The sequence below is a fragment of the Phalacrocorax aristotelis genome, chromosome 11 (assembly GCF_949628215.1).
Source record: "Phalacrocorax aristotelis chromosome 11, bGulAri2.1, whole genome shotgun sequence".
Lineage (NCBI taxonomy): Eukaryota > Metazoa > Chordata > Aves > Suliformes > Phalacrocoracidae > Phalacrocorax > Phalacrocorax aristotelis.
The window spans coordinates 11,089,263-11,098,292 of record NC_134286.1 but is presented as its reverse complement, the minus strand read 5'-3'; the positions used below and the strand labels follow the sequence as shown (position 1 = coordinate 11,098,292).

General features: G+C 42.8%; 1 long non-coding RNA gene across 1 annotated transcript in view; it reads left to right on the top strand.

Annotated features, from left to right (window-relative positions):
• The first annotated feature begins 2,802 nt into the window (after positions 1-2,802).
• LOC142063311 (uncharacterized) overlaps positions 2,803-9,030 on the top strand; it is a 93,113-nt gene continuing 86,885 nt past the window's right edge. Inside the window, exons 1-2 of the long non-coding RNA XR_012662736.1 lie at positions 2,803-3,034; positions 3,991-4,174. This is a non-coding gene — a long non-coding RNA (uncharacterized LOC142063311). The remainder of the gene's footprint in view (positions 3,035-3,990; positions 4,175-9,030) is intronic.

Sequence of the window (9,030 nt, the reverse complement as noted above, 5' to 3'; positions counted from 1 at the left end):
CTTTTCTGAAGAGGTTCTTTGCCTGCCCCGGTTCCGCTACTAGTACTCCCAGTTACTCGTGTGTCCCCTAGCAGATGGGCTTGCTGAGGAACCTCAGTGGGATTTCTCAGTTGTCAGTAAAGCAGCAGGCCCCTTGACAGATCTGCTGTCTTTTAATAGAAAGGTATTTTTCCATTTGTCCAGATGTTGAATACACTTTTATAGACAATGCTTCAATATTAGGATTTTTTAAAAATTCAAAACAGTGAAAGGCGGTCTGGTCCTCCTCAGTCATACAGCAGCTGGGAAGAGGGCAGCGCTGCCACAGTGTGTTTTGCTACTCTCAGAAATTTTACTACCCCTGCAGATACTGCTGTACATGCTGAAGTGATGCATAAACCACAGACACTTGCATGATAATGATGATCTTTTCACTTGTCCTGGACTGTAATCAAACTAAGTATATGTGGGAAAGCCCTGGCAAGGGATAACCATTGAATCTTATTTTTTCAGGTTAAATTTCCAGGATATGAAAGTCAAGAGCTAGGATTTTCTGATTCCACCATTTTCCTTTTTTTGGGTGCCAGGGGTGCAGAGAGGGGGTGTTCACTGCCCAACAAAATTCTTCTCAAGTGTGAATCACAGTTACAATTTATTTTTAGATATATTAATAGGTTAAGTCAGAAATGGTCCAGCGCGTTTGCCTTTAATGCAATTATTTCTATACTTTGAACAATTCATAATGAGTTCTAGAGCAACTTAAAATTTTTGAATATGTAAACCAGAAAATACAGGGGAAAAAGCCAACCCAATGAAGTTTTAAAGTTTGAGAAGAAATTATGATGTTTCAATAAAATTCAGGTATCTGACACTAAAAAAGTAAAGCAATGGAATTGTAAAGTTTTTAACACTGGGTTTTCTCCATTTGTTCCCGCTTAACTTGCTGAGTTTACAAAAAGCCTGGGACCCATCTGCAAAGCCTTCAGTCCCTTTGTGTTAAAAGATGGCCAGTTAGTTGGGCATTAGTCCTTCCCTTGGAGAGACCGGATGCTTAAAGGTTTGGATGACAGCCTGGGAGATTGGAGATCCAGAGCCAACCTTCCCTTTTGTGAAAACCTTTGTGCGTGACCTTCAACAAGTGGCTGAGTCGCCTGGTAGCTCATTCCCCATCTGGAAAATGGGGATGACAGAAGTTCTCTGCCACTCAGCTGGGACAAACTGCACAACAATGTAAACAGTTGCAGAAGGCAGAAGATCAATATCTTCTATCAGTTTGTGTCTTTCAGTTCCCACCCTTCTGTTCCTAAACATTGTTTAAAAACCAAATGAACAAACATGTTGTTTGGGGAGAGAGAACCGCAAGGGCAGAGAGCAGCGAGACAGGAGTGGGGTGCGTGGGTGACCCAGGGCTTGGTGTGCCTGGGTGGTTCAGCATGAAGGAGCAAGCAGGAGATACACTGGTCCTTCCCAAAGCTCTGGTCATCCCAAATCCAGGTGATGCACTGTTGGGTTTGCAAACTCGTGGGTAGGTCAGGGCTGTGTCCAAAGCGCTCAGCAGCTCTTGCCCCACCATATGAGCTGCATTAGCGACACGGGTCTCTCCCTGCATGCCCCAAGCCTATTTAATTTTGTATTGACTTCTGTTGTACTTTGAACCCATGCTCTGTTTTTGTAATGAGGTACTGCTGTAACTGCTTAAAATGCATACGGACAGATTTTTGCAGCAAAGTTGGTCTTTTCTAGTGAAAAGGCTGGAAATCATTATTCTTTTTTGATAGCCAAAGTTCTTCAGAGAGTGAATAGGAAGCATTACGCTTAAGTAATAAGGGATTAAGTGAAATTTCTCAAAGCAGTAATATATTCAGCTCCAGATTTGAAATGTTCAAACACTACTTTGTGGCTGGAAAAAAATTACTTTAGCCAATGAAAAATGCCAGGGAAATTTCACCCCGGACAGTTTGTGATTTGGGGAGAGAACATCCCATCTTATACTGATGGTGCTCTCTTTTATATTTTTTTCCTCCTTTGCCTCCTTTTTTTTTTTTTTTTTTTTAACTTCAAAAATCAGGTGCAACTACTTTCTGTAACTGGGAAAACCAAAGATCTGTCTTTATTTTGGGAAGTTAGGATCAGTCTTTGTTCTACAAGTAGCAGAAAAAGCAAGTACCAGAGGATGGTATTAAAATAGTACCCTGCACCTCTCTTCAAGAATATCAAAGTCTTTTCTGCTATTCAAAAGGGAAGCAGAACAAAAACATTGTGGGCAATATTTTATAATAGAACAATGAGCCTGAATAGATAGATTTTAAAACCCTTGTTTCATAAATGTTTAAAAGAATGTTCACAGATTTCAACTTCATTTTTTTATCATTTCTTTCCTTATTATGCTTCAGCTTTTAAGTACTATGATACCACTGCAAGAGAAATAAAACGTCAGATGTGAAGGATGTTATTATCAATATGCAGTGGCACTTTCATGTCCTGATTATAATGAAGTCTCTCCGCATCGCTTTCCTTCATTATTTTTATTTCTGCACCTAAAATGAAAAGGAATAATGTACCTCTTGCTCAACAAATATTTTTATAAGGTCAGCAATTGATTGATGAATGTCAGGCTGCATGGGTTCTTCTGGGCATACCCAGTGATGCAGGGTGACTAGTGGAGAGCTGCTTTTTTTAAACACATCTGTTCTCAGAAAGGCACCTGTCAGGGAACAGGGCACAGTGTGGTCAAAGGGCACTGGCTGCAATGTGTAGTTTTCTGGTGTCACTATTCTTCACTCCTTCCCATTCATCTTCTTGTAATAGCGTCTGGTTCAGTGCAGCTACAAACTCCGCTGGTGTTCCGAGACTGCAGGGAGTTCTCGAGTGGCGACCTCTAGCATTTGTTTTGATAACGTTGGACAATGTTAAAAAAACAAATAGGAAGAGAAGAATATGCTGCTGTTGAATCTTCAAAACAGCACTGGATCTTGCATGCCAGTCTTTGCAGAGGTAGTACAGAAATCCGCCTGAGTGGTAGGAGAAGATTCTGCTGTGGAGAGCTGTTTCCCAGGTACTCCAGGGAGTGAATAATCCCTTTTGGCAATGTACAGTAAATAAATGCTCTAGCTTTATCTGCCTACACTTTCAATCTGATTATTTCCTGTTATTTACAATGTTGTGTTAACTGAATTTTCTTAATAGTAATAAATAATATCTAGCCATATGTTGACTTTCACAACTTTATTGTATGGTAGGCATTAATGCAGCGTAGCTGATGAGAGCTTTTGTACCCCTGTGGCAGAGTGTGAAGTTGGAAGAGTAAAAGCAATGATAGTTCAGCTCCTAGTGCAGTCTTCTGTGTTATAGGAGGATCTCTTTAAAACCAGAGTAGGGGTATTTCTGCAGTTCTAAAACATGTCGGATACTTTCAGGTATCTGTTTTTTAGCCTATTGCTTAGAAACAAACTTAATAAGTACAAATGAAGTTGAGCTTCATGCTTTTAGCAGATCTGAACTACTCCATCTAAGACTATAAAGCTGGTTGTGCCGTTCCATATCCCCTCCTTAGATGGACCAGAAGGGCTGCAGAGTCATCTAGCTTTCAGATTAGGACATATGCTTTCCTTTAGCAGGCTGAAAACAATAACAAGATTTGTTATTTACCATTCTTCTTTGGGGTAGAGCTGTGCACTTGCCGTCAGAGCAGCCACGAGCCGTAGGTGTGCACTGATTTCTTAGTTTTTTTCCTATAACAATGTAATACTAGGATTATTTTTTTGGGGGGGGTGGATGGTATTTATTTCTTTATTTTGAATTCTTCTGGCCTATTTTCTGAGTCAAAAGGGCAGTCTGTCGGCTGGCATGGAGCGTGCTCACAGTGTCAAGCCCGGTGCCAAAACATCACATCTCTGGGAAGGGGGGAGGTAGGTTACCACCTTGATCCACATTAGGTATGCTGCTTTCTTACAGCCACTATAAATACTGCTTTGATTGGCATGGTAAAGGGTTGTATTTTTGGTACTGCAGGTATATACAGGGCTGCAGTTTAACATAATCACGTGCTGCTGATTTCCAAATGAATGATCCTCACCTTGACACCCGTACCTGCAGCGCAGCTGCCTGGGACTGCAGGAAGCAGGGTGGACGGCGGGCAGGTGACTCTTCCACGCAGTCCCTGCCTGCCTTGCCGCGGGGACTGGCGGAAGCAAAGGTAGGTAGGCTCCAGGGGAGGTATGAACATGAGATAATATAAAAACCTGCCTGTGGGGGGTGTGTGTGCTGGAGACAGTGCTGCTTCTGTGGACTGCCACTTTCGCTGCACTGGGTGCCCTGCGTGCCTCCTAGCAGATGAGCACTGGAACAGATTCAGAAATACTGTGTGCCCAGCTTCATCTCTGTCTCGCTCTGCGTACCCATCTCCTGCTCTGTGTTTGGTTCACTAATCTGATTTATCAGCTATCTCCCTGTAAAGTACAGGATTAACTTTTATGTAGTATTTTGAGCGATATACTTATATGCAGGATACGTTGTAAGGTAAATAAAGCATGCTCCAATATCAGGTATGCATTAATACCCCCAGTGCTTTCATCTAACAGCTTTTTCTGTAAAAATGTTTTTTCACTGCAGTTTCAAAAAAACTCTTTATTTTGTTTATTTTAACACAGTAATTTCCAAGATTATTTCCATGTAGTTCTGGTTTTTATTTGTGGTCACTAAGGTGTGTCTTTGACAGTGTCTTTCTGTTTGTGATGAGAACATATTTTTCCATAAGATCAAGTTGACTGAAGCTGTTTCATGCTTCCAGTGCTGTAGACATGTAACAGGCTGTGGAGGTTGCTTGATAATTCCCTTTTGAGTAAAATTAGAAAAAAAAATTTGCAAGATTAAAGGATCACTTAAATTATAGCCCTTTGTTCTACCTTGTTAGTTAACATTCCAAACAGTGATGTACAAACTGCATAATTAGTTTTGCTAAAATGTACCCAGTGTGGAGCCATCTGTGTAAGAGTTGACATTATTTATACTCAAAAGGGACATTGCAATAGCTGGAAGAGCCCCTGCTCCCAGCTAACCATTTCCAGTGTGACTCTAAATTATTGATTTACATTCGTTCTGTCTTAACCTATTATGAGTTCATCTGCCGCTTTCAGCTCTCTTATCATGTTGATGTACTTCTAATTTTCCAAACTGAATAGTGACTTACTGGGATGAATTTTCTCCAGTGAATATCTGGAAGCGTCTTATGCCCAGATAGCCTCTTCCATTTGAAACCTGCTTTGGGAGCTCTGGTACATAATAAGGCCAGCAGCAAATCCTTGGCGGTTCTGGAAACGTCCCTTTCCTTTTTGTCCTTTCTGATCTACTGAGTATATGCTTGTTTTTCCAAAAAGAGTATTTATGAGATAATGCACTTGGTGTCTTTGGAGATGGAATGACTCTTCTAGACTTTCTTGGGCTCCGCCCAGGGTGCTTGTGAGCAGTGTGAGCTTCTTTTCTTTTCTGTTTAGGAGAGACATCCTGTCTTCTGCAAAGAGCTTTGAATCAACTGGGTACTGTATGCTGTGCCGTTGCACTTGCTGGATCTTTCATGCTTACTTTGCTTGAATGGGTTTTGTTATGTTCTAAAGATGTGTTTGCATCCACTAAGGAAATCATATAACCATCCAGGAATGAAGTTATTGCTAAATATGCATTTTTTTCCCATTAACTTACACGGTAAAATAAATTTGGAGAACGTTTGAATTGGAGGCTGTGACTTAAAAATAATTTTTGAGGAAATTATAAAGCAATAGTAAAGTAAAATGCAAAGTTGTATGAATGCCATGAGAGAGCGAAAATGTATGTTCGAGGACTGGCCGGTTGAAGTGATCATCTGGTTTGATCAGTACTGAGTGCAATATAGTTTTTCATCTTTTCACTGGAATGACAAAAGCATCCCTATGAGACTCTGCGTTGTTGACTCTTAAAGGCAGTTTTACCAACACCTGTGAAAAGCGATTAGTAGCTTACAGCATCTTGAAATGACAGAGTTGGTGTTAGAGGTGCCACAATTGCATGGCAGAAGAGGGTTGAGATGAAGCACCTTTTTCAGCCCATGGTCCTGCAGTAAGCTCAATGCTGCAGCATGAGGGCTGCTCCCACACCTTCAGGGAAACATTTGGGCCCTCAGCTGCCAGCAGCAGCAGCTTGGGTATCCAACTATAGTGCTTTGGTGCTTTCCTACAGTGCTTGTATGGTTGTTGCTCCATGATCAGAAGAGTCAGAGTTAACATGCACATTTTGTGCCTTGAGGTACGATAGCTTGGCTCACAGGGAGGTGGCTGGAAAGCCTGTCCCTACAACTGTGACCAGTCCCACTTCCTTCTGGAATGAGCCCCTACCTTCCTCTGGAGTGAGGGTGCTGACCCTGCAAACCTCCTTTTTCTTCGTGCAGTTTCGGGGTGATAGTGGGTGAATTGCATGATTAACTCACCATTTAGCACTTATTTCCTGGCTAAGCCAGAGCCTGTTTTTGTGGACGGCCTCATGTTTCTTCTGCCTGTGGCTGTGTGAGCTGCCGTGCTGAAATCGCAGCAGTCGCTTCCTGAAGCGGATGATGCCCACATGCTCCTAGAGGGGATCCTGCGGGTTGTGTGCTGTGATGTGGGAGGGCCCTGGTGACATTAATGGTGATAACCGCCTCTCTGTGTACCCACGGAATTGTCAACCAGCAGCTGTAAATGGTGACGTGGGACAGTTGTGCAGCAGTGTGCCGTACTGCTGCTTCAGGGTGGGGAGAGCCTGCACCCGGAAAGCTGGTGGGAACCCAGGATTCACTGATCCTGGTAAGTCCCTGCAAGCATGGCAAAAGGCTGCCAAAGCTGCTGGCTCTGTGGGAGACACTGTTTTTGGGCTCAAGCCTTCCTCTGCATGGGGAGCTCAGCAGGAGCAGGGAGACCCTGCGATTCACCAAGGCACAATCTCTTGTCGTGGCATATGGAGGCTCCCTGTCTTCAGCCAGCAGGGCTGCTCTCGGGGCGGAGGTCCTGCTGAGCCTAGTCCTATAATCTCATGTTCTTCATTTCTAGCCTTGGGGTCCACATCCCCTCCTCTTGTGTGTAGTCACCAAGAGTTCCTCAATGCTTCTCGCGCCGTAGTGGTGGTGCTGCCCTCCTGGCTGTTGCCATTGCCAAGTCTGACTTGAGGCTTGTTTAATCTGCTGATGTGAAGAGACTGTGAATAGGATCCTATCATGCAACTGCACCAGAACAGAAAGTGTCCAAAATAAAATACCCTTAGCTTTTTCCTCCCTGCCTCCCATATCTTCATCCTGACCTCCAGGAGCAACATGTGATGTCCAAATGGTCTTGTGAGTAGTCAAATCATGAGAAAAGGATCTTTTCCAAGTCCTATAGCACTATATAACCTAACTCCAGTATGTACTGTAGATCAGAGGCAACACCTCAACTTGTTCTATTAGAGTATAATTAAATACCATTTCAACAGTGCAACTAGGTGTATGTTATTCATCCAGTGCATTGAAAAATAATAACAAAGCTTCTTATTTTCTAACAGATGATGTTATACATTGTGAATGCAACCTATTAATATGGAAATACGGACACATTCATCCAGAATAATTTGCATGGTGTATTTCCTGACCTAATAATGAAAAAAGTAGGTCAGCTTCCAAGTTTTCTGAAATGGGAATTAAAACTTTATAGCAGGAAGGTCTTTGATAGTTTTACACAAATGGCTAAAATTTGCAAACCTTGCATATTCAAAATAGTTTGCCCCACAATGATGACTTGGAGATATTTCTAATTAATTATAGCAGTACATCAGCACTGGATGTCCTTGGCTTTTCTGTTATCTCCCTGTTTTTTACAATTTAATGACATTAAAAAGCACCAAAAGGTATGGCTTACCAAACATGGTGTCATCTGAGAAAATGTGGTTTTAAAAAGAGAATTTATAAAATGTAGTTTACAGAAGCTTATGCAAAGCAGCCTTTCTTCTTCAAGAAGCATTTAGTTCAGCATTGAACTTTCCAGATGCTTTAGTTTTGCTAGGGTGTGTAGTGCTGTCGTGGTTCAGCCCCAGCCAGCCAGCTGAACACCAGGCAGCCGCTCGCTCGCTCCCCCCACCCCTGTGGGACGGGGGAGAGAATCGGAAGAGCAAAAGCAAAAAAAAAAAACACTTATGGGTTGAGATAAAAGTTTAATAAAAATATAATTATAATGAATATTATAACAATAATGATAATATAATAAAAAGGAAAAGGGAAAAAGGGAAAAAACCAGAAACACAAGCGATATAACCGCTCACCACCCACTGACCAACTCTGCCCGTCCCGGAGCCGTGATTGCTGCCTCCCTCCCCCGGCCAGCCCCTCCCAGGTAACACACTGGGCGTGACGTTACATGGTATGGAATATCCCTTTGGCCAGTTTGAATCCGCTCTCTTAGCTGTGCCCCCTCCCCTCCCGGCTTCTTGTGCCCCTGGCAGAGCATGGGAAGCTAGAAAAGTCCTTGACTAGTACAAGCACTGCCCAGCAACAACTAGAACATCGGTGTGTTCTCAACGTTGTTTTCATACTAAGTCACAAAGCACAGCACTAGGCCAGCTGCAGCGAAGAAAATTAACTCTATCCCAGCTAAAAACATGACAAGCACATGGTGCCTCTGTATGTTGAACTTCTAGGTCTTAGCCTGGCTGGCATCTTGCAAAAGGTGTATTTGTGAAGTAGCTAGTGTATTTATGGCCATCTCTAAGTTTAGATGCTGATTAAACACTGAAATACCCTAACCATCAAAATTATGATCTTCCTTCTGGAGCTTTGATTCTTCGCTATCATAATGCGAGATGTTGAGATGTGTTTGAGGAATATGAAGATTGCTGTGTTGGATTAGAGTCGACGTCCATCAAAAGCTGTGCTCTTAGGTTGCGTCTGCCCTGCAGGCGAAGGTGTGACTGCAGTGTGTGCAGGGATGCTCCATCCACTTCAGCTAAAGGCCCTGCGCTGTGCCTGCTCTGCCAGCCCCCTGCCCGTCTTTCTGTCCCTGATGAGTGTCATCCAGGTCCTTC